General features: G+C 38.0%; 1 protein-coding gene across 7 annotated transcripts in view; it reads right to left on the reverse strand.

Annotated features, from left to right (window-relative positions):
* The window catches only part of PSPC1 (paraspeckle component 1), a 114549-nt gene that overhangs the window by 7698 nt on the left and 83043 nt on the right, over window positions 1-23808 (reverse strand). For 2 of the 7 annotated variants that reach the window (XR_003309417.2, XR_002726058.3), the window contains exons 7-8: window positions 8822-9030; window positions 6668-6788 (exon numbers count right to left, since the gene is read on the reverse strand). The exons of the other annotated variants lie outside the window; for them this stretch is intronic. The gene's annotated coding sequence lies outside the window, so the exon portion shown is untranslated. The remainder of the gene's footprint in view (window positions 1-6667; window positions 6789-8821; window positions 9031-23808) is intronic. 7 annotated transcript variants of the gene reach the window in all.

The following is a 23808-nucleotide window of genomic DNA, read 5'->3' on the forward strand; positions in this document are numbered from 1 at the left end:
CTACAGTAAACAGTATTAAGTCCCAAATACCAAATAATTTTCAGATCTGCTAATAATGTATTAAGAATTTATTTTGCTAAGTCCTTCCTTATTTCCACAGGCCCTCTTGTACAGACTGTTGATACTTCAGCACAACACAGCTTGAAACCTTGTAATGCAAAATCCCCTAGAGGACCCTCACTCCCACTGTGTCTTCACAACCTTATGCCACTTGTACCAAGGCAGGGAATACAAATGTGTGTGTCGTGCTCAATCAGAAAAAGACTCTTACCCTAGTAAGACCTTGATCAACGTTCTTCAAAGAGCATGTACCCAAAATATTTCAATAGCGGACAGGTTTATGTGTACTGTTATCCTGATATGTGTTTTATAATATGCCTGAAATATTCATACAGTCACACACAATTGCATTTTGGGACACATAAACATACAGCTGTGTGCTCAATTTTCAACTGTTGGGGGTCCATGATCCAAAAATATTGGAAATCCTTACCCTAGATCAGTGTTGTTAAAACCCATTTGGGTCTCAATTTGCCTGAGAATTGGATGAAGCCCGAAACTGTCCCCCCAAAAAGTGTATGTCAAACGCGTATGCAGCAACTGTCAAGACTGTGCCTGCAAGTAAAGGGGACCCACAGATACCCCAGTGCACCCCAGGAACCCAAGAGGACCCATGGGGTCCCTGTAATCAAATCTTTGGAGTTGTTTTGTTTTGAGAGAGGGTCTTGCTTTGTCACCCAGGCTAGAGTACCAGTGGCATGAACATGGCTCGCTGTAGCCTCATCTTTCCAGGCTCAAGCAATCCTCCAGCTCAGCCTCCCAGGTAGCTGAGACTACAGGTGCGCACCACCACACCCAGCTAGTAGTTGTATTTTTTTGTAGAGATGTGATTTTGCCATGTTGTCCAGGCTCATATGGAACTCCTACGTGCAGGCAGTCCTCCAGCCTTGGCTTCCCAAAGTGCTAGTAATACAGGTGTGAGCCAACATGCCTGGCCTGTAAGAATTTTTTAAAACAAGGTATGGCATAAATGAACAAAAAATTATTTTTTATATATTTCCACCAACACTTGGCATTCTATCTACTCTTGTATGCAAGCTCTGAATTTATAGACTCTGTATTCTTATACTCAACCGTGGATTGAAAATGCAGTTAGAAGCCAGGCACGGTGGCTCACGCCTGTAATCCCAGCACTTTGGGAGGCTGAGGTGGGCAGATCACTTGAGTCCAGGAGTTTGAGAACAGCCTGGACAACATGGCAAAGTCCTGTCTCTACAAAAAAAATACAAAAATTGGCCACACGTGGTGGTACATGCCTGTTGTCCCACGTAATTGGCAGGCTGAAGCAGGAGGATCGTTTGAGCCCACGATGTGGAGGTTGAAGTGAGCTGAGATCACACCACTGCACTCCAGTGTGGGCTACAGAGCAAGACCCTTTCTAAGAAAGAAAGGAAGAAAGAAAGAGAGAGAGATGAGAGAGAGAGAGAGAGAAAGAAAGAAAAAGAAAGAAAGAAAGAAAAGAAAAGAAAAGAAAAGAAAGAAAAGAAAAGAAAATGTAGTTAGGCCTCCAGTGGCTGTGTCTATACTGAACACGTATAGACTTTGTTCCTTGTCTTTATTCCCTAAATAATATAACTGCATAGCATTGACACTGTATGGGGTATTATAAGTAACATGTAATTTAAAGCATACAGGAGGATGTGCATGGGATATATGAAATACTACAGTATTTTATATCAGAAACTTCAGGATCTGCAGAATTTGATATTCAGGGGGGCAGAAGCAACCTCCCAGGAAATGGAGGAACAACTATTTATGCCTTTGGTACAGTAAAGGCTGACAAGAAAAACAGACCCATCAACCAAACTGGACAACAGTACTACTTAATCCTTCTCAATAACATCAGGATTACTAAAAACTTTAAGCATTCTCAGCTTCTCAAATATGTGAATACTCAATTTATAAACCATTACTAAAACCTAGAAAAGTAATTTCCAGAATTTAGCCAAGTTTTAGTTGTCAATATTTAATTTCAATTTTTTAATTTTCCTTTTTCTTTTTTTTTTTTTGAGACAGAGTCTCACTCTATTGCCCAGGCTGGAGTGCAGTGGCGCGATCTCTGCTCACTGCAAACTCCGCCTCCTGGGTTCACGCCATTCTCCTGTCTCAGCCTCCCCAGTAGCTGGGACTACAGGCACCCACCACAACGCCCGGCTAATGTTTTTGTATTTTTAGTAGAGACGGGGTTTCACCGTGTTAGCCAGGATGGTCTCGATCTCCTGACCTTGTGATCCGCCCGCCTCGGCCTCCCAAAGTGCTGGGATTACAGGTGTGAGCCACCACGCCCAGCCAATTTTTAAATTTTTATTGATTTATTTATTGAAATGGAGTCTCATTCTGTCACCCAGGCTGGAGTACAGTGGGATGTTCTCAGCTCACTGCAACTTTCACCTCCCGGGTTCAAATGATCCTCCTGCCTCAGCCGCCCACATAGCTGGGACTATAGGTACATGCTACCACGCCCGGCTAATTTTTGTATTTTTAGTAGAGATGGGGTTTTACCATGTTGGCTAGGTTGGTCTCGAACTCCTGACCTTAGGTGATGCACCAGCCTCAGCCTCCCAAAGTGCTGGGATTATAGGTGTGAGTCACCACGCCCGGCCTGATATTTAATTTTTAAAAGGGTAATTTTTTCTTATCACTTGTATTCAAAATTTGAAAAGTTACTAGAATTCTGTTTAGTCTTACAAAAAAAGTGACAAGGCTGATGGTACATTGCATTGTAATCAACCCTAATAAAACCATCACAATGAGCTACTACACAAGTACATCTATTCAATGATATTCATGGATTTCAAAATATGTGAAGTCCTAGAAAGCTAAGACAAAGACAGCACTTAATATTTCCTCATTCTGAAGAACAGCATCTCCATCAAAGTGATACTGCCAAATATGAAAAAAAAAAAAAACAACAACCAATAATCAAATTAAAAGAAAAGGTCTCCTTTAAGTGAAATCCTAAAAGTATAACTGTAACAACTATATGACACCACCTTGAACACAGGTCTGTCTTTAATTTCAGAATAAAATTGGGTCACTAAGAACTGCACACACATTAACGGCGGATTTTATCCTCATGCCAAAACATCTGAACAAGAGCGAGTGAAAAAAGGCCCCTCTAACCACCCCGTAAGATTGAATAGACATTTTTCATATAGTCGGAAATGTAAACAGTCAATACCACCCATACTTTTCTATGACTTAAAGAATAAAACATTCAAATACAAGACTGTGCACAGTGGCTCACGCCTGTGATCCCAGCACTTTGGGAAGTCGACACAGGAGGACTGCTTGAGGCCAGGAGTTTGAGACCAGTGTGGGCAACACAGCGAGATGACTCAACAAAAAATGTAAACATTAGCTGGGTGTGGTGGCACACACAGGTCGTCCTGGCTACTTGGGAGACTGAGATGGGAGAATCACTTGAGCCCAGGAGCTCAAGGCTGCAGTGAGCTATGATCATGCCACTCACTCCAGCCTGGGTGACAGAGTGAGAATCTATCTCTAACAAAGAATAAAATAAAATGTAAAGACATTTTTAAATACAGAAGCCCTATTCTTTTGAGAATGGAAAACTATGTGATAATGGATGTAACATTCTCCCAGCCTTTGAGTAAAAGAAGATACTCTTTTCCCTGAAGACACAAGGTCTACAATTATTCATGTATTACATGTTATATATTACGTAATATATAAATTATATATAATAGAAGTCCTAAGGAATGAATGTATAAAATACAGATAATAGATGACCTAATGAGCATGAAGGCTGAGCTGTTCCAATTACAACATATATGAATTGTAAAACTTGAAGAAACAGGATTTTAACAATGGCATGTTGAAAGATGCCTAAAAGTCAAGGATTTCCTGTGAGGCAGACACCTGTTGTGCTGAGCCACAGGGACCAGCATTCTTTTAACCAGCATGTTCACTGTTCAACAGCAGGGTTTCCCTTTGGAGAAAGGTATGCTCTGAAGTCTGCAGATTTTGGAGGGGTAGGGATTTCCATGTTATCTCACATAACCACCAGAGAAATCTTATACAGAGGAGTGTTTACAACTGAATATGATCCTTTGCCTTCATGACAAAGGTACAGATCACAACACTGGCTGCTAAAGCAATAAACAAACTAAATGCTATTACAAGCAATTCATAGCTGTCAAAATATACAGTGTTACCTTTCACCAAAGCTGTTCTATTCTAGTGCTAACTGGAAGATTCTCTTTAAGCGACAAAGAATGTATTTTCAACAGAGTATAAAGAAACAGAGAAGACTCAGTGAATGATATAGCAAAAGAATAAGGCAAAAAATTCAAAAGCCAACATTTTCCAAGAAAACTTGAGAAAACGCCTATGAAAGCAACAAACATGAAAGAACCTGACACCAGACCCACAAGGTCGTACTACTTTCTGATGTAATAGAACTTCAATAGATGAACAAATTCTTTAACATATTAAAATATAATTTCAGTTAATTGGACAACTAACTGGATGATGTTTTAATACAAAATTCCATCTTTCAGCTGATATTTTGTAAGAAGCAAAAATGTGTAATATGAACATTCAATTCCGGATTCCCAATATCATCTGGCTTCTCAGAATTCTAATAAAGCTATCTATGCTTAAACTCATTTTTACATTCACAGATTATACATAGGTCAATGAGTTTTAACATCAAATGGCAATGAAACCACAAAAGCCAGTTAAATAGCAATATGGGTGTACGGTGATCAAAGAAAAAGCAGGAATACTTTACAAAGCAGGTGGCTGAATGGCCAAAAAAAAACAGTATACAAAGGGTACTCAACATCAGAAGTTATTGGAAAATGTTCACAATGTCAGGCTCACTAAAACAAGTTATGAGGAAAAGCAAATTAAAACCACAATGAGACATATTCACCGAAATGGCTAAAATTAACATGACTGACAGTATGGAGTGTTGTCAAGGACGCAGAGGAACAGAAATCTTACACATTGCTCACGGGAAAAGAAAACAGGACAGGCCCTTTAGAAAATTACTTGGCAGTTTCTAAGAAGCATATTAATAGAACCTGCCCTAGACTGACAGCGTGGCTCACAAGTGTAATCCCAGCACTCTGGGAGGCCGAGGTGGGAGAATCACTTGAGCCCAAGAGTTCAAGACCAACCTGGGTAACATAGCAAGAGACCCTGTCTCTCACTGAAAAAAAAAAAAAATTAGCCAGATGCAGTGGCACACGCCTGTATGCCCAGCTACTCGGGAGGCTGAGGCTGGAGGATGGTTTATACCCAGAAGCTCAGGGCTGCAGTGAGCTATGATCGTACAGCCTGGGTGACAGAGTGAGATCCTGTCTCAAAACAGAAAGAAAGAAAGAAAGAAACTGCCCTATACTAAGAAACATAAGCTCCTCTCTACTCAGCAATACTGAACCTAGGAATTTTCCCCACAAGAAATGAATGCATGATGACCTGTACCAGAGTGTTCACAGTAGCTTTATTCACAATAGCCCCAAAATGAAAACTGCCCCAAGAGCATATCAACAGAAAACTAGAAAAACAAAATGTGACATATTCATTGAATGACACGTCTTTGAGCAGAATGAGAACGAAGTACTGACAGATGCAGCAACACAGATGAATTTCAAAAACATTATGTGAAGTGGAAGAAGCTGGAGAGAAAAGAGAGTCCATACTGTACCACTCCATTTCTATGAAATTCTAAAACGGATTTATCATTGGTGATCAATACATGACAGTGACATCCTCTGACACAGGACAGATGGACTACAAAGGAGCTCATAAGACCTCAAGTTTCTGAAAACTGAGTCACACTGAACAAAATCCAAAAAGTATGAATAACTGACAGGCTAACCCTAAATTTTAAAAAGCAAAATTTTACATTTTCTTAAAGAGAAAATTATTTGTAAGTTCATGTAGCAACTCAACGTTGAGAAATAAATACCTAAAATAAGGCCACATTCAAATACAGGAATCATTTATAAATATTAAAAATAACACTGACGTTTAGATAAATATTAAAGAAAAATTAAACATTCCAGTTAGAATGTTAACTTTTTCAGGAAAAAAAAAAATATATGTATATATGCCATCTTTTCCTCTTAAGATTATATGGTAATGTTTCCTGTAAGTTATCAAAGAAATGTAAAGTTCAGCAAAGACTCATAGTTGAATAAAGTACAATTTGATGATTTTATCAAACATAATTAATGACCTCAAAGGAAAAATTAACTCCATTTCGAGTGTCCAGACTTGCAAAATACCAAATTCTAGAGAAAAGATTGAAATGGATCTTAAAATATCTGTCTGCTTTATCTGCAAGGCAACTGTAGTGAGGCAAGTGCTAGTTAGGAAGTGAAACATGTCACTGAAAATTTTCAACCTTAATTTTGTCCCCAAATCCCTACAAAGGCATCTCAAAAACAAAATCCAGAATTATCTTCTTGTGATCACATGAATTTCTCAAGCATAATAGAAAAAACAAAACAAAAACAGTTAAGAGAAAAACTACCATTGATCACTGCATAATCAAGGTAAGTTTTTAAAACCATGCTGGACTATAGTAACAATAAATGGCATTTTTTAGTTCAAGAAATTATTATGAACTTACCTGAACAGTCTCCACTATTTTCTTTAAAAGTTCAATATTTCAAGTAAATTACTGCCACAGCCAAGAATCCCAATGTTACTTATTTAATGTATCAATCATGTTCATACATCATGAAAAGCCGCTGGAAACAAATTGTCAAATAATATTCAATAGTTTATTTTACACCACATACGTAAAACCATTTAAAAATAGCACCTTACTGTTACTTACTTTGAAAAAAACATGTAAATCAAATTAGGAAAAATATTTCTTGCAGAATCCATTACATATTCATGTGCATTAAGTAATACCAAAATGTTGTGTTCGGGGTAATTACTCAAATATCAGTGCAGTGTTATGTGCTAATCATCTGTTTAAATGCAGGGGAAACAGGTGCTAACCCAAATCCGTGACAAGGTCTGATGACCAGCCTCAGTCAGGATCCTTTCTTCTGCTGCCCCACCTGGCATGATCTCCTCACTGGGAACACTACTTCTGAATTAGAAAGTGTATCCAGTAACTGTATTTACATGAAAATACATTAGGATCATTACATGTTTTCATGGTTTGCTTTAACATAGAATGACAATACATCCTCTAAAAAGCGACTAAAGTCTAAAAAACAGAAGGCAAGTTTAAAAAGTATCTTTCATATTTTGTAAATGTACAAAATTTCATTTATTGGCTGCCACAAAGTTTGAGAAATTTAGACTATATAAACCAGATTAATAGGTAACAGAAAAACAAAGTATAAGAAAAGCCGTAACATGTAGTTGTAAATCTACCATGTCAAACTTTTCCTGCCTCCACATCATTGTAAATGCAGGCGCTTCCCCTCAGCAAAGCTGCATGGCACTGCGCCTCATCACAGCCCAGCACAGCCCTTGGCCCTTGGTAAGGCATTAACAGCATATCCGTAAGCACCATGTGAACCTCAGAATTCCCTGCAGTCCCTTTGTTAGAACACAGACTATTTCCCATTTTCAGTCATAATCAGGGCTCATTAAAAGCACTCCCAACAATTTTGCAGTGATTATTTCAGGAAAAACTATGTGGTATAAAGAAATCCTATTTTGATTCTGCTAATAACTTGTTTATCTTAGACAAATGGCCTGTTCACTAATTCAACAAAAGCACAGGAAGCACCTCTAGGAGGGTATTCACACCTTGAGGAGGTCTCCCTTAACATCTCAGAAGGCCTGAAGATTGAGTATTAGATAACAATAATTCAATCTAACAGAACGAGCACTGGAATTTAACTCCAGATAATTTAACATGCTAATGCACAATCGCCACTAGTGCAGCAGCAACAGCAGAGCAAGCAGGCAATAAGCAGATTCTCAAGAGGAGACTGGAATAAGAGGGTGAGATAAATAGGGAATTTTGACCATTTTAGTTTCCTTCTGTGGTCATCTATTTATACACCCAATTCCCTAACAAAAAAAACTTACAATGACCTCAAGGTTAAAACTCAGACTTGAGTTTCTCATTTCCCAGTTTCCCTTCCTACAGCTGTGGGTTCCATAGACAGCCACCCTTTACCTGTCTTCGGAGGCACTGTATCCAGCAGTTTTTGTCATTAATATACACAGACATGCTTTATTTTTGGCCATTACCGCTATATGCATTTTATTCTTTCTCCCCTTACATATGTATCTGCCAATAGGGATCTTTGCAGACAAAGCCACCATCACCTCTTTCAACTCTCCTAACTGATCTAAGTGCTTTGATTCTCGCTCTCCTCCAGTCAATTATCCATTAAGTAGCTAACCTAATTCCTTTCTAAAAAAATAAGCTGGCCGGCCGCGGTGGCTCACGCCTGTAATCCCAGCACTTTGGGAGGCCAAGGTGGGCGGATCACCTGAGGTCAGGAGTTTGAGACCAGCCTGACCAACATGGAGAAACCCCATCTCTACTAAAAACACAAAATTAGCTGGTTGTGGTGGTGCATGCCTGTAATCCCAGCTACTCGGGAGGCTGAGGCAGGAGAATCACTTGAACCCGGGAGGCGGAGGCGGAGGTTGAGCTGAGCTGAGACTGGGCCACTGCACTCCAGCCTGGGGACAAGAGCGAGGCTCCGTCTCGGCGGTGGCGAGGCTACATCGTATCATGACCTGGGCAAAGTCTCTCTGCTGAATTCCTTTTATTCAGGGAAAAAAACTCCCAACTACTTACCATGGCATTGCTCCACATCTTGCATTTTCAACAGAGCAATCTCTCTCCCAAGGGGGAGAAAATTACTTAGGGGAGGGAGAGGACGAAACTCGTACTTTTTATGTACGCAGCACCGATTTCACAGACAGACTTTCAATCATCCAGTTATCCAGGTTGTCAACATCTCAGCGAAGGGGGGTCAATTAGAAAAAAAAAGTCTAAAAGGCCTTCTGTGGAGGAAGTGATCATGAAAAAAAGTTGAGAAATGTGGATGTATTAAGAATATATACAAATATATCTATGACTACAGAAACTTCTGGAAGGATACGACAGAAATTACTAACAGTGGTTGACCCTGGATAGTGAAGTTGGATGGCTGTTAGATGATACTGAGAAATTTACTATCATTCTGCATCACTTTGTATCTTGATTTGTGTGTGCCAGGTGCACATTATTATTCAAAAACTTCAAAAATATAGTTTATGTATAAACAGTATTTGAAGGCTGTTGTTTTTTATTATTCTTTCTAAAGTGCGATAATGTAATAAAAATTATTTCTAGCTCTCAAAGGAGGATCTGAATGATGGGTATAATGAAGGGCCTATTTAGGTAACTTTTAAGTTTGAGAAATAAGAGAACGGGGTTAGTCCACTTAGCGTTTCTGTATTTCCTCATGTTGGCCACTGACCAAGCATGAACAAAGCCATCGTTAGGGCCGGGCGCGGTGGCTCACGCCTGTAATCCCTGCACTTTGGAAGGCTGAGGTGGGCGGATCATCTGAGATCGGGATGTTCGAGACCAGCCTGGCTAACATGGTGAAACCCCATCTCTACTAAAAATAGAAAAAAAATAGCTGGACATAGTGGTGCACACCTGTAATCCCAGCTACTCAGGAAATCGAGATGGGAGAATCGCTTGAACCCGGGAGGCAGAGGTTGTGGTGAGCCGAAATCGTGCCACTGCACTCCAGCCTGGGCAAGAGAGTAAAACTCCAACTCAAAAAATTTAAATCAATATTAAAAAATAATGCCATCTTTAGTATATGTTACATGTCCATTTCTTTGGGATGTGTGTTTCTGTAACTCATCAATGCAACTGCAGTGTTCTATGGAGCTTCAACGGTTTCCATGTATTCCAGCACAAGACTCAAAGTCACCAAGCCCTGCAGGGGACACCGAAATCACTCTCTGTGGATGTACAGAGGGCATCTCAGCCCCCTAACCTATATACATTTGACACTGGCAAACGTTTTGTGTCTCATATTTTCGTTTACCAATTGCTGCTTACTTTACTGACAATTCTCTAGCCAAGATCTTTTCCCCGAGCATCAGGATTTCCTGTGCTGAACCCACTTTCTAGATGGCACAGGGCCCCAACCCTTCCATCTGCCCTTTCTCCTCCTCTTCTCAGCAGCACCAAAATAAATGTCATTTGGTTGTTTCAAACCTGTCACCCTTGCCTTCTTTCTTCCACATAAATCCCCTATATTAAGTTGACCACCCAGTTGTGACTATATCATAATCAACCCATGTCTTGATTTCTGCCCTTCTTCTCCATCCCACTATCCCACATCTCAACTGCTCTCGCTTCCTGCAGTTAAGGCCATTCAATGCATCCTGCTGCCAATCACTAGGTATCTGAAATAGCAATCTGACTACTGTCGTTCTCTTGCCAAAAATCTCCTGATTTTTTTAATGCGTCTTCATCACAGAGTAAGATTCCAGATTTGTTTTCCAGCCTCGTTTTGGGTTCCTACCAGCTCTCTGCACATTTATAAAACTGTCAGCCTTTGCTCACAGTGGCCCACTCTGATCATATCTACTCCCCAAAACAGATACAGCTCATTTGAAGTTGATACCTGGGTATTTCTACCTCCCCAAATCTCTGGACACACTAAGATAGACACTAGTTCCCCTTTTGTTCTGAATGGTCATCTAATCCTCCCACCTCCAAACAAGAGCATTCTATGAAAATCCTTCCCAATTATTGTATCTTACATGCATTTCTCTTTGCCAAACTCCCTGTAACACACTGACATTGGGCAACAGGTTTCATGTGTAATCCGTCAAGGTACCAAAGTGTACCTAGCACTACTACTGAACTGTACACATAGCAGGTGATTCCTACAGATAATGGAATACTAGATACCCTCCTGTCACACGATGCTCTAAAAGCTGATCAAAACAAGATGCATGCTTTATTGAGAACAAGATTCCAATACTTATGTTGTACTGTGTATTTTTGAATTTCTCCTTCCGCCTGCCTCTCAATTCATGCATATGTAAGACAAGTCTCAAGCTATTAAAAGTGCTACTACCATTATTGATGCTGATCATCCTTTTCTTTCCCCCTTAGATCTTTTCTGCATTGCTTCATAATTAATGTGCTGTCTTCTAACGTTTAGCAGTTGTTTGGAGTTGCTGGAAGACAGGAGCACCTCATATCTACCCGACACTGGCTGCGTTTATCTTCCATGGAGCAAATCCTTGTGGACGGAGCTTATATTCCATGCCACCCAGACCTACTGTAGAATCAGTTATTCCTAATCTACGACTTGAGCATCTACTAACTCAGCTCAAGCAATCCAGGCCCTTCACAAATATAACAATGACATAATCTCTTGCAATTCATTTATGGACTCTATGGATTGTTTAGAAACCATTCATTTTGTTGACCAAATACAGTGTTTGCTTATTAGTTTATATAGCATCAAAGAAAGATTCACATTAAATTAGCATTTTAATATATGTTACTTTTAATGATGCGATAAACTCTTAAAAAAAAAAAGAAAGAAAAAAAGAAACTCATTGTAGTATTCCCACACTAGCACCCAGGCTATTTTATGTGTCAGCGTGTGCACTAGCCAAAGGAAAATAACTATTAAAGAACAAACAGAAAACTTATAGTCAACTGTCAACATGAGCTGTCAAGTGCTCATTTAATGTTAATCCAGCCAAGAGCACATCCAACCCAGAGAAGCACTGAGGTCTGAAGGGCACAGTTCTGCTCCGGCTGCTCTAGACAGCAGCCAGTTCAGACTGGAGGAGGAGAAGGCAGGCCTCCAGAGGGAAGCCTAGAGTGAAGAAAAAAACGAAATAAAAACAGGATGATAATGAGTAGGCAAAATTAAGGAAATAGGAAAGACACTGAATACGGGGAAAACACACATGAAAACTGTATGTGATCGAATGTATATTTCATACTAGATTAGCTATATAGAAAAAAATGAGTTTGGGGAAACTAGAGTTGATTCCATTTATTTATGCTCCAAAAGTACTTAAGACTATATATACTACTACAATGGGATTATTAACCAAAATTGTACCATAATGTCAACCTGAACATTTTAAAAACCCTTTGCATATGCTGAATTACACATAATCCCAAGTTTTCATCATCTCTTGTCAAGAAGAGAAGAAAAAACAATGCTTCTTGCAGAGGTCAGGTCCCCCGACTTGGTGGCATTCCCATTCTTCCTAACTTGTACTTACTATAAAATAGAGAGCCCAGGATGCTGAAAAGAATATAACTGACATATTTCACAATCGGAGACTAAAATCAAAATGCAGGAACTGAGTAATGTCTACCATATAACTAAGAAAAATGTTAATCTGGTCTGTTCTTAGAAAACATTTGAAATCCAATTGAAATTGGATTGGATTGTAAAAGCAATCCAAAAAAGCAATGTCGATTTTACAAGTAGTGTTTTAAATTCCTATAACCCATCCAACTGAACGTAATAAATATGAGGGCAAAGACCATGACAAAGTAAACAAGCAACTGAAAAAAGGATAGGGCAGAGGGAAACCGGTAACTCTTAAGAACTCTCACAGTACCTGAGAAACTATCCACTCATAAACAGGGACTATTAACATGAAATACCAAGTCTCAAACTATTAATTACATCTTTTTCTCCTCCCAGTATTTGTAGAAGAGTTTTTCAATCTATGTTGGTACAATATATCCAATGTATCAAAACCTGAGAAGATTAGGTGTCCCCTTCATCACATACAATTTTTACTGAATTATTTCTTTTGCAAATCTTAGCCACACTGTCATCTTAAAGTTCAATTACTGGAAGAATTAACTAGACCATCAATGTCTGAAGAAGTATATATAATGATCACCTATAGAAACTATATATGGATAATCACATCAACAATGAGTTCTAGTTGTTGTATTTTGCTAGAAGATCCTTCTGATCATTTCCTGATGAGTTGCTCCTAGCAGTGAACCTGTCCCATTTGTGTTGGTTCTGTTTTTTTTCTTCAATGTGTAACAAAGGAAAAAAGGCGTGAGAGAAAAAATACAGAAACTTATAAAACTAGTAGCCTTCATTTAAAACTCAATTAGAAAAAGTCTACTTTCCTGGAGAAACCTCAGGCAGGCGTTTTAAACTTACTTCCAGGTCCTCTGGTCTTCTTACTGCTTGGGGTTCCACCAAGACCTAACACCATTGTATGTGGTATAGCCAATCAATACAAAGAACATACACCGTGATTTTAGTTCTAAATTTTATATTGATTGTTGAAAACAAGTCGTCTCCCATTCCGCCAACCTGTTCCACTCGCTGGTCCACAGTAGGATATCTTAACTCCTATCTATCCATCCCAGCTTTCTTCTCTTTCCTCTCTAGGCAGGGTACATACTCTACCAATGTCTGTTAACAGCGGGACTACTTACTCGTCCTCCCTGCTGGCTATTCTTGCTCTGACCCTTTAGTATAATGGAGTTGTCTAAGAATTTCTTCATGCACTTTCTTCTCCCAATTTTTCTTTTGCCACCTGCTAGACTTCAACCTCAAAGAAGGTAGGGACAATGTCTATTTTCTTCACTATTATATGCACAGACTGAGACAAAAATGTTCAATAAAAATTTATTGAATGAATAAACAATCTGTGATACTCATCCAAACACTTTAATTGGTACTAAAAACTCTACTCCTAAATCCACACCATGACTCCATTTTTCCTCCTGAAAATTTTCTCAGATCAGTTCAATACCAAATGTCAAACACTGTGTGAACACTGATAAAGATGGGGGGGGGGGGAAGTAGGCATTCCCGGGCACAGTGGCTAACACGTGTAATCCCAGCACTTTGGGAGGCCAAGGCGGGAGGATTGTTTGAGGCAAGGAGTTTGAGACCAGCCTCGGCAACACAGCGAGACCCTGTCTCTATAACTTTTTTTAAAAAGTAGCTAGGCATGGTGGCACGCACCTGTGGGCCCTACTACTGAGGTCGGATGATCACTTGGGCCTAGGAGTTTGAGGCTGTGGTGAACTATGATTACACCACTGCACTCCAGTCTGAGTGACACAGCGAGACCTTGTCTTGAAAAAAGACAGGCAGGGCGCGGTGGCTCAAGCCTGCAATCCCAGCACTTTGGGAGGCCGAGACGGGCGGATCACGAGGTCAGGAGATCGAGACCATCCTGGCTAACAAGGTGAAACCCCGTTTCTACCAAAAAATATACTAAAAACTAGCCGGGTGAGGTGGCGGGCGCCTGTAGTCCCAGCTGCTTGGGAGGCTGAGGCAGGAGAATGGTGTAAACCCGGGAGGTGGAGCTTGCAGTGAGCTGAGATCCGGCCACTGCACTCCAGCCTGGGCGACAGAGCCAGACTCTGTCTCAAAAAAAAAAAAAAAAAGGAAAAAAGACAAAAGACAAAGTAGGTACAAGCAAATAAATATATTGATAAAACAACATGAATGAAAAGAGTTGATGTGAAACTGTTCTGAGAAAGGCACTTACAAGAGATTTACAAAGGCCAGGCGTGGTGGATCATTGCCTGAGGTGGGCGAATCACTTGAGGTTAGGAGTTCAAGACCAGCCTGGCCAACATGGTGAAACCCTGTCCCTACAAAAAAACAAATATTAGCCGGGCATAGTGGCAGGTGCCTGTAGTCCCAGCTACTCAGAAGGCTGAGGCAGGAGAATCACTTGAACCTGGGAGGCGGATGCTGCAGTAAGCCGAGATGGCACCACTGCACCCTAGACTGAGTGACAGACAACACTCCATCTCAAAAAAGAGAGACCTACAAAAATATCTGTGAGACAGAGGAACCACCTTAGAGTTTAGTGAGCAAGCGGGGAGGGAGGGAGATAGATGAGGTTGGAAAGGCGGACCAAATCAGATAAAGTTCTGTGGTCTACCATGCAGTTGTGATTTAATTCAGATGGGAAACCACTGTTTGGAAAAGAAAAGGAAGCAGAATCTGAGTCACGTTTTGTTTATTTATTTACTTTTGAGACAAGGTCTGACTATTGCCCAGGCTGGAGTGCAGTGGTGCGATCTCAGCTCGCTGCAACCTCCGCCTCCTGGGTTCAAGTCATTCTCCTGTCTCAGCCTCCCGAGTAGCTGGAACCACAGGCTTGCGTCACCACGCCCAGCTACCCTTTTAGTAGAGATGGGGTTTTCGCCATCTTGCCCAGGCTAGTCTCAACTTGTGAGTTCAAGCGATCCACCCACCTTGACCTCCCAAAGTGCTCAGATTATAGCGTGTCACTGCGCCCACCTGGCCAAGTCTTGTTTTAGAATGATGCATTTTGTGGAGAATAAGTTGCAAGAGCAAAAGTAAAAACAGGATGAGTTAGGAAGGTATCACAGTCATCTCTGGTGACAGATGATAGGTCCTTGAGAGATAATATATTTACCAGGCAGATTTTCCACAGTTTTAAAAATCCCGACAAACCACCTAAAAGCACTCAAAACCAAAACATTCAAAAATCAAATAGATTATGCCCTCCTCTCCCTCTAGCAGCTACATCAATCACCTCACCATCGACCCTGAACACACTTACCTTTGGCGTCTCGGTTCATAGTATCCTCAACCCATTATTCAAACCAGAAACCCCTAGGACACTTCGCATCTCCTTCCCCCACCCTCCCAATACATTGGAAACAGCTAAATTCACTATACCTCTGAATTACTCTTATCTGGAATCTGAACCATCCTGACACCAAAGATCCTTTCAAATTCGATGTAGGGAGGCTGGGGCTGGATCCATGATCTATGTGGTCTGTTCCGGAACACTGTTTCCAGTCCAGTCACTCTTACACTTAACATAATTATTTTCAGTTGTAATAATGGGGCTTATCCTTACTCGCAGTCACCTAAAAGGTAAATAAAGGTCTAAACTCCTTAACTGTGATCAACCATAGTCTTATTTCAACTTTACTTCTCTGCTACCAGTCTTAGCTCCCTCCCCTTAGATGGCTTAGTGCCTCGCCAGCCTGTGACCACATCATGTTGCCACCCCACAATGCTCCAGCCCACAACTGTCACGTATCTACTCACCTTCAGGACCTGCTCAAACGCTATCACCTTAGTGAAATCTTCCCAGGCTCCCCAAATAAGTGAACTATTTGTGTCTGGGTTTTCAAAGAACTTGTCTATGCCCTTTATTATGACAACTTGGTCAGTTTCCTTACAACTCTACCTATACCCATTAAACTTCAAATCTTACAGAGAAAAGGACCATATTTTGTTCATTTTGGTATCCTCATTTGTAAACAATGTGTCTGTTCTACAGTTGGTGTTATTCATTCACCAAGCAAATATCTAACAAGGACTTGCTAGGAAATTAAGATGAATTACTAAATGACAGATGGATATCCTACAAGGAATAAAATAAATACATAAACAAGATAACCTCACACAAATGTTTTAAGAGAAATCTTGTATGACCAAACTTTTTCAGGACTTAAAACATTTGCTTAAAAATGTTACGGATAGATAGTATCCGGGTGATAGCAAACACAAAAGGAAAGTAACAGTGAAAGGGGTGTAAAACTTAATGTGTACGATTTCTTTCCTGAGAACTTGGTGCTCAAACTCCTTCCCTGCAGGACAGCAAACACCAAGTAATTATGCTCAGGAAACTAATCTCACACTGACACTTAACTATAAATATACACTTAAACTTTCAATTTCAACCTTACATTATTCATTTTAAAAGATAACAATAAATTACATAATTACAGCCTATGTAATGGGATTCAGAGATTACAATCATTGAAAGGAAAAAATTAAAATGTGACTAAATTACTCTTCTAAGATTAAAGCCAAGAAAAGTATTTCAAATCACATGTGAAGTATTTAAACTTCCTAGAAGCCATATTAAAGGAGGGAAAAAAGCAACCGGTGAAATTAGCTTAATTATCTATTTTATTGAACCCAATGTAGCCAAAATATTATCACTTCGGCATATGCTACATTTAAAAGCTGAGAAAGTTTACATTCTTTTCTTTGTAAGTCTGCAAATCTAGTTCAGATGCAAAATTTTCCTCAAAAATACTTATCTGTATTTAGATTACATAAAATCAAAGATATAAAAGTAGATTAATATAATCAAGTCGTTCCAAGTATATTCTATCAATAACTGAATTTAAGTCAATTACAATAAAAACTTTAGTTCCTCATTTCACTAGCCCCATTCCAAGGACTCAACAGCCAAATGCCACTACTACTAGGACGGTTCAGCTTCAGGCAGAACTGCGGCCGCTTACTTCAGCACAACTCAACTCAAGGAGCACAAACTAAATCAAAATCTTTTCCCCTTTGTCTCCTAAGATAGCTATTTTCTAGGCCCTTAACTAAAAGAGTAGCTGTCATTTTCTCTACTGCCTTTACTGCTACATGGTAAGATATTATCTGTCACTCTATTACACAAATGCTATCGGGGCAAAGGACTGGTCCACTGTGTTCACGGCTGGATTCCCAGTGTTCAAACTGCAAGAAACTACAGTCTACATAGCAAACTGTAGGAAGTCAGTATGTAACTAAGAGGGTTTCAAGCACTGATAAATTATTTAACGTGTATCTATGCTATGTTTATGACCTACAGAAAATAAATAGAAACTGGCTGTGATAGGGTAGTCTTCTACGTTATTCAAATAATTCCAAAATAATTCAAACTATGAGATCCATATTTTCAACCAACCTACAGAATATTTCATTCATATGTCAAAAAGTTCATGACATGAACCCCTATACTTCAGTTGACTTTAATACCTGTAGCACAAACAGCAGAACATAAGCACATAATATTGCAAAGCAGAAACTAAGAATGTAAACACACCTTTTCTACATCGTACTTCCCAGCCCTAAAACTTGGAGCATGTTATTTTCCACAAACTTCCCATCTTCCATTAATTTTTTTTTTAATTTAATGGCTCCAGATAAAGGGCAAAGTAGCACAATACACAGCCAAGAAACAAAAAAAGTAGTCGTCTTGTTTTCCCAGTTAATCATCATGCATAAATCTACATATTAGCAACAGATCAAATATCATCTAAAGTTCTATGGCTGCCCAGTAAGGTAATGCTAGAGCTGTTAAATATGCATGCAGGTGGGGGAGGCAACCACATTCCAATCAGAAGACTTCAGTAATGTGTAAGATGACACAAAGCAAAAACTCAAAGCAGGTCCCTTTCTAAATTTTTATCATTTTTTTTTCTGTCTTCATGTACCAAGAACAAAAGTTAAACACTGATTTTTGTAGAGATATAACTCATTTTGGTGTCACAGGAGTTAAAAATAATCATTTCTTGACTGAAGACAATTAGTAATACATAACAGGAAAAACTGTGTGAAAAAATCTACTATCGACATAATTTTTTTAAGAAGAGATTAAAAAAAAGTTTTACTCTCATTAGGCTGCCTGAGAATTCCTCAGTTGGAAAATAGGTTAATAAGCCACGCTGGGGTAGAGGCAGCCTAGTCATAGACCTGGGCCTCCATGGAGCAAGGAATCTGACTCTGAACAGAAAAAATGGGGGAGGGATGTGGTTGGTGCCATGTTAAAAGATAACACTGACTGCACCTTCTCAGAGCCAAACCCATTTATGTTTACAAAAATCTCAAAATGGCTGACTAATGTGGAAAACTGAGAAGATACCAAATTCTATCTCAGGCGGTTTTTGGGAAGCAGAGTAAGACAGTCCCCAGGTGATATCCAGACTACAATTAGAAACAAATCTCTATACTTAAGTATTTCCTACTTGTACATATTCTTAACAAACACACATCAAAGTCAATGTTATAGCATCTACTTTTTGGGATATTAAAGGCTTGAGATCAGGTGACTGTTTCTTTGCACTGGTACAGTCACAATTTTTTGGAACAAACAACTGTCAATACAGCAAATACATGCTCTCATTATGAACCAATTTAATTTTTTATTGCGCTGCATAATTTTTAGAGGGCCTTGATCACACACACACATCTGAAGCTACAAAGAAAATGTTTTAATATATATACTGATGATCTTAGGAAATATACTTATCAAATCTTTTCTCTTCAAGCTAGAAAACCAAAACAAGCTTATACCAAAGAGAAAGTAAGGCCATGATTTTGATTCACCAAACTGTATCATTCTATTCATATTCACCAGGAGGGTAAGCAAAGACAGGACAGTTTTCTAGCACCTTCATCCAGCAGCCAGAAGCATGTCCAGATATACTGATACAAAAACAATTACATCTTTCATCTCATACTGGTATGCTGAGAATCTGTTAAGAGGAAACTTGTTTCACAAAATCTTCAGAGTACACGTCTCCATATATCCTCTTCATTTGAATTAACTAGGTTTTAAAATCCTAGTTTAAAAATGTATGATAAATGAATTTATGCATTAAATAACACTCACTAGCTACTATGTTTCCCAGTCAGAAATAATGGACTTTTGTAGTGCTTATCAACTGGCAATAGCTGTAAATGTCTGAGGGTGTTTTGACTGTCAGGGATCTTATCCAATCTACAATGTACTGGGACAGTCAACTATAGTAACAACAAAAATCACAACCAAAATAGCCTCTTTCGAGGCACAATATCTGAAAACAGATGCTCAAAAGGGTTGCTACAAACAGCAGCAGCGTCATCACGTAGGAACTTACTAGAAATGCACGTTCTTTGGCTCCATCAGAGACCTACAGACCACTCTGAAATGAAGTCCAGAGATCTGTGTTGAGCCTCCCAGGTGATTCTAATGCATGCTGAAGTGTGAGAACTACTAACTTCAGAAAGATGTCTGTGGCTGCTGCCCCTTAATTTAGAGGACGAATTTTTTTCCACTGTTATATCTTAAGCCCTAGAAAACTGACTAATACACAGTAAATCCCCTTGATGCATGTTGTTACGATGATTTAATGGATATAGTGAAATTCTGAATGACATGGCACCTCATAAAATCTTGTATGACTAAGAACAATTTTCTAGACAATTACTCCCATTACCATTTTCAGTTACCTGGACTTTTCACTCCAAAGTTACCATAACGTGTAAAGCATTCAAATCTGGGAACATTATTTTCTAATCAACTCAAAGAATTAACATACACTGAGTAACCACTAAGCAAGTTCTATTATTGCCTCTAACACTAAAAAGGTCAGAAATTACTAAAAGTCATACAGAATGACTATGTAGAATTTAGTGTACTTTTTCTCAATACATAAAAACACCAGGCAACATACTGTCTGAAACTTAATACTGATTTACATTATCTAATAATGTAAAAATATCCTGAGGAAAAATTAACCACGAAATGTACACTAAGATGTTTTCTCAATTTTCACATAATAATACAAATAATGTGCAAAAAGTAAATTATTTAAATAAGCATAAAGATAATAATGTAAATAATTTGTATTCCGAACATGGCAAAGGGAATAGGCACAGGATTATATATTTACGTAATTCTTCTAAACATTCACATAAGCCTGGTTGACTGACAAACATATAATGCCTTTTTGCATAAAAGCAGCTAGAACAGGAAAGAATGTATCAGAGATCCAGTCAGAGAGAAAACACAAAACATAATGAATGAATGTGACACTAGCTTATATATGCGTAATTCCTTACATGAGATGTACAATATATAAATAAAAATGTGAAGTTGTCTTGGTGTAATAAAGAGCTAGAAAAAATTTTAGATAAAAATTTAGACAGTGAAATAGATAAAAATAAAAAGATAAAATTTAGATTAAGGTATCTATTTCAAAGTCTTCAACACCATTAACAAAATACTTTTACAGAGCATTTAACAAATACAAGGTCCACTTATATTACTATCAACACAATGTAGGACCTCGTATTTAACGAATAATTTGTCTTATTGACTAAATGTATATTAAAATATGAAGAAAATCTAAAACGAAATGTGTTCAAAGTACACTTCCATTTAATCCTACTTAATTCTGATTCTATTCTTAATTTTGAGACTGAACTACCTCACGTGAAATTTGAGTGATTTATATTCCACAAGACAGAACTGAAATTTTATTTATGTGTACAAGCAGAACACCATCTCTTTTAATGTTCATCTGATTAAATGAGAAAGACAAATTTAAAAAGAACAATTCTGACAAAATTCTTTTTAAAATACAGGATCTTTTGCAGAGGAGGGAACTGATAGTGACAATGGTAAATGAAGCCATAAAATTTTCTTGAAAAAGATTTTGTTTAATGTGTATGTATAAACTCTGGCTATATATAACATTAAGAATTTCACTATCCTCAATCTGGAAATTTAATAGACTTCTGTTATTCAAAAGGAAAACAAAATGTCATAAAATAGAAAAAACACATACACTGTTGATTTCATCAGGTAAAAAAAAGTGTAATCAAATAGTAAGTTTCAACAGAGAGGAACCCTTAGAGATATTTATATTCCAAACAGTTTTACAGAAAAAAAGGTCAAATAAAATCAGAAAACAACAGTTTTGTGGTAAGCCTTTAAACAATGTCTTACAAGCTTCAAATTTCAATAATTAATATTGCTATTCCATAATCAAGGAAACAAAAACAAATTCAAAATGCTTTCACAACACATAGAAGACACTACTTTTGATATATATATTTTTTAATTTTTTTAATTTTTTGTAGAGACGAGGTCTCACTACAACTGCCCAGGTTCATCTCAGCTTCTGATATTTAGAAAAATCCAGATTTTAAACATTACACTATAACTTTTACCTGCATTTTTTGCATTATTTCCCCAGAGTAACAGTACATAAATTAACTGGTGGATACTCACTTAGGAAACAGTAGACATATACACCACTAGAAAAACATGTAAAGTGAATAGAGAAAAATGATTTTAATTTTTAAAATTCAGTAATGAAAGCTGCTGGAAACAAAATGTTCTTGTAAAGTATAAGATTACTCCCAATTCATTGAATCATATGATTTGCTTAGAATGAAATATTTCCATACTGGGCTACATAACTTAAGAGGTGGACTCTTTGATTTCAGGAAATGAATCTTCACCAGTATGAAATTAACCTAAAAATGTTGTTTTTAGGAGGTATGTGTTGAAACATTTAGGGGAGAAATAACATCAAGCCTGCTACTTACTTTGAAGTAGTTTGCCATCCCCCCAAAAAGTCCATGCCTACAAATATCTACCAACACAGGAAAACATGAACAATTGCTGACTTAGAAGATACGTATATGGGTGTTTACTGTCTTATTCTTGAAAATAAGAAGTCTGACTTTTTATATCACTGCTATCCTCTTGACACCTCAGGAATATATTTTAACACATTAGATGTTGTAACAAAACTCTGAACACCTACAGAAAACACTTAAATACTACCTTACTCCCCAGGAAACTTCCTCCATTTTTTCAAAATGATGTGGCCCATTTATTTTTGACTACTACCATCTGACACTAAATCTCAACTCTTTTTTTAAAGCTTTTAACATAATGTGATCACATCCTTTCACAAAACTTACTTGATTTCAATCACGTATATGTCCTTCTTCTCATTCAGAATCTATGTTGTAATTATCAGCCTAACCCCCCTTTACTAATTATTGACTACTAATCATTCACATTGCTACTTAACAATTATTAGAGACTCTACATATAAGCACCAAGTTACTGAAATATTCAACAAATATGTTTCTGAACAAACTGTAAAAGTATTATTTCAACCAGTGTTTGAAAAACAAGAGCCAAAGTTTCAGCCACTATCCTTGTGGATAATTCCTATTTTTATTAAATGGCAATTCCAGCTAAAGCAGATATTCCTCCCCTAATATTACTGATATTTCAGGGATAAAAATATTCAATCTCTTTCACTGAGTGCTCAGCACTGATTTTACACAGAAAAGTAAAAAAAAAACCTCAAGGAAGAACAGCAAATTTAATTTTGCAAAAACACAAGTGAATCAGTGTTTTTAAATCTACATCTGTCAATAAAAAAAATGCATTTATTTACAAAATATGAACAAAAATGGGGGAAATTCCAACAACATATAGTGCTAGAATAAAACTATTAGGAAAACAGGTGTTCCTTTATTTTATACATACTAATTACAAGTAGCACATGAAACATTAAGTCCTGAAGACTTTAAACTCAGTACTTCAAATCATGACACAAACTACCATAATATTGTTATATATTAAAATTGTTCATATTACTTTTTTGAAAAAAATATGATAGCATATATGACAACTTCACACTTACTTAGAAAGCTAACACTACTGAATTTCCTCTTTATTTTTGTATCTACCACTTTTAAGCAGATGGTATTCAAAAATCTTCCTTGGTATACTAATTCACAAGAAAAAAAAAATTTGCTGAACCAGCCACAAAGTTGAACTATACAACAACACTAGAAGCACGGAATAACTAGCAGTTCAGAGATGCTCCACTTGACTGCCACTCAGAAGCTGACTGCTCCCAGGGGAAACTTGGCAAAGCCGGAACAAGGATTTTCTTGATGCCGGGAAAAAGTTGTGTTGAACTCTGTTCTTGGTGCCAGAGTTGAGCCTGGACACTAGGATGTTCAGGAGATTAAGACATCTTTTTGTGCACTGGCCTTCAAATGTTCTTGAATGAATCATACAGAATTTCACAGCCTTGGCCAAAGGTAGCTTGGTATAACATCAAAGGATCAAGTTTCTCCCAATCATATTTCAGCTTTGAAGTGAAATACAATGCTAAAAATTACCTGAGAATTATATGGATAAAATATAGATGACGGGAAATGTAGATTTAAG

The sequence above is a fragment of the Piliocolobus tephrosceles genome, chromosome X, assembly GCF_002776525.5.
Source record: "Piliocolobus tephrosceles isolate RC106 chromosome X, ASM277652v3, whole genome shotgun sequence".
Taxonomy (NCBI): domain Eukaryota; kingdom Metazoa; phylum Chordata; class Mammalia; order Primates; family Cercopithecidae; genus Piliocolobus; species Piliocolobus tephrosceles.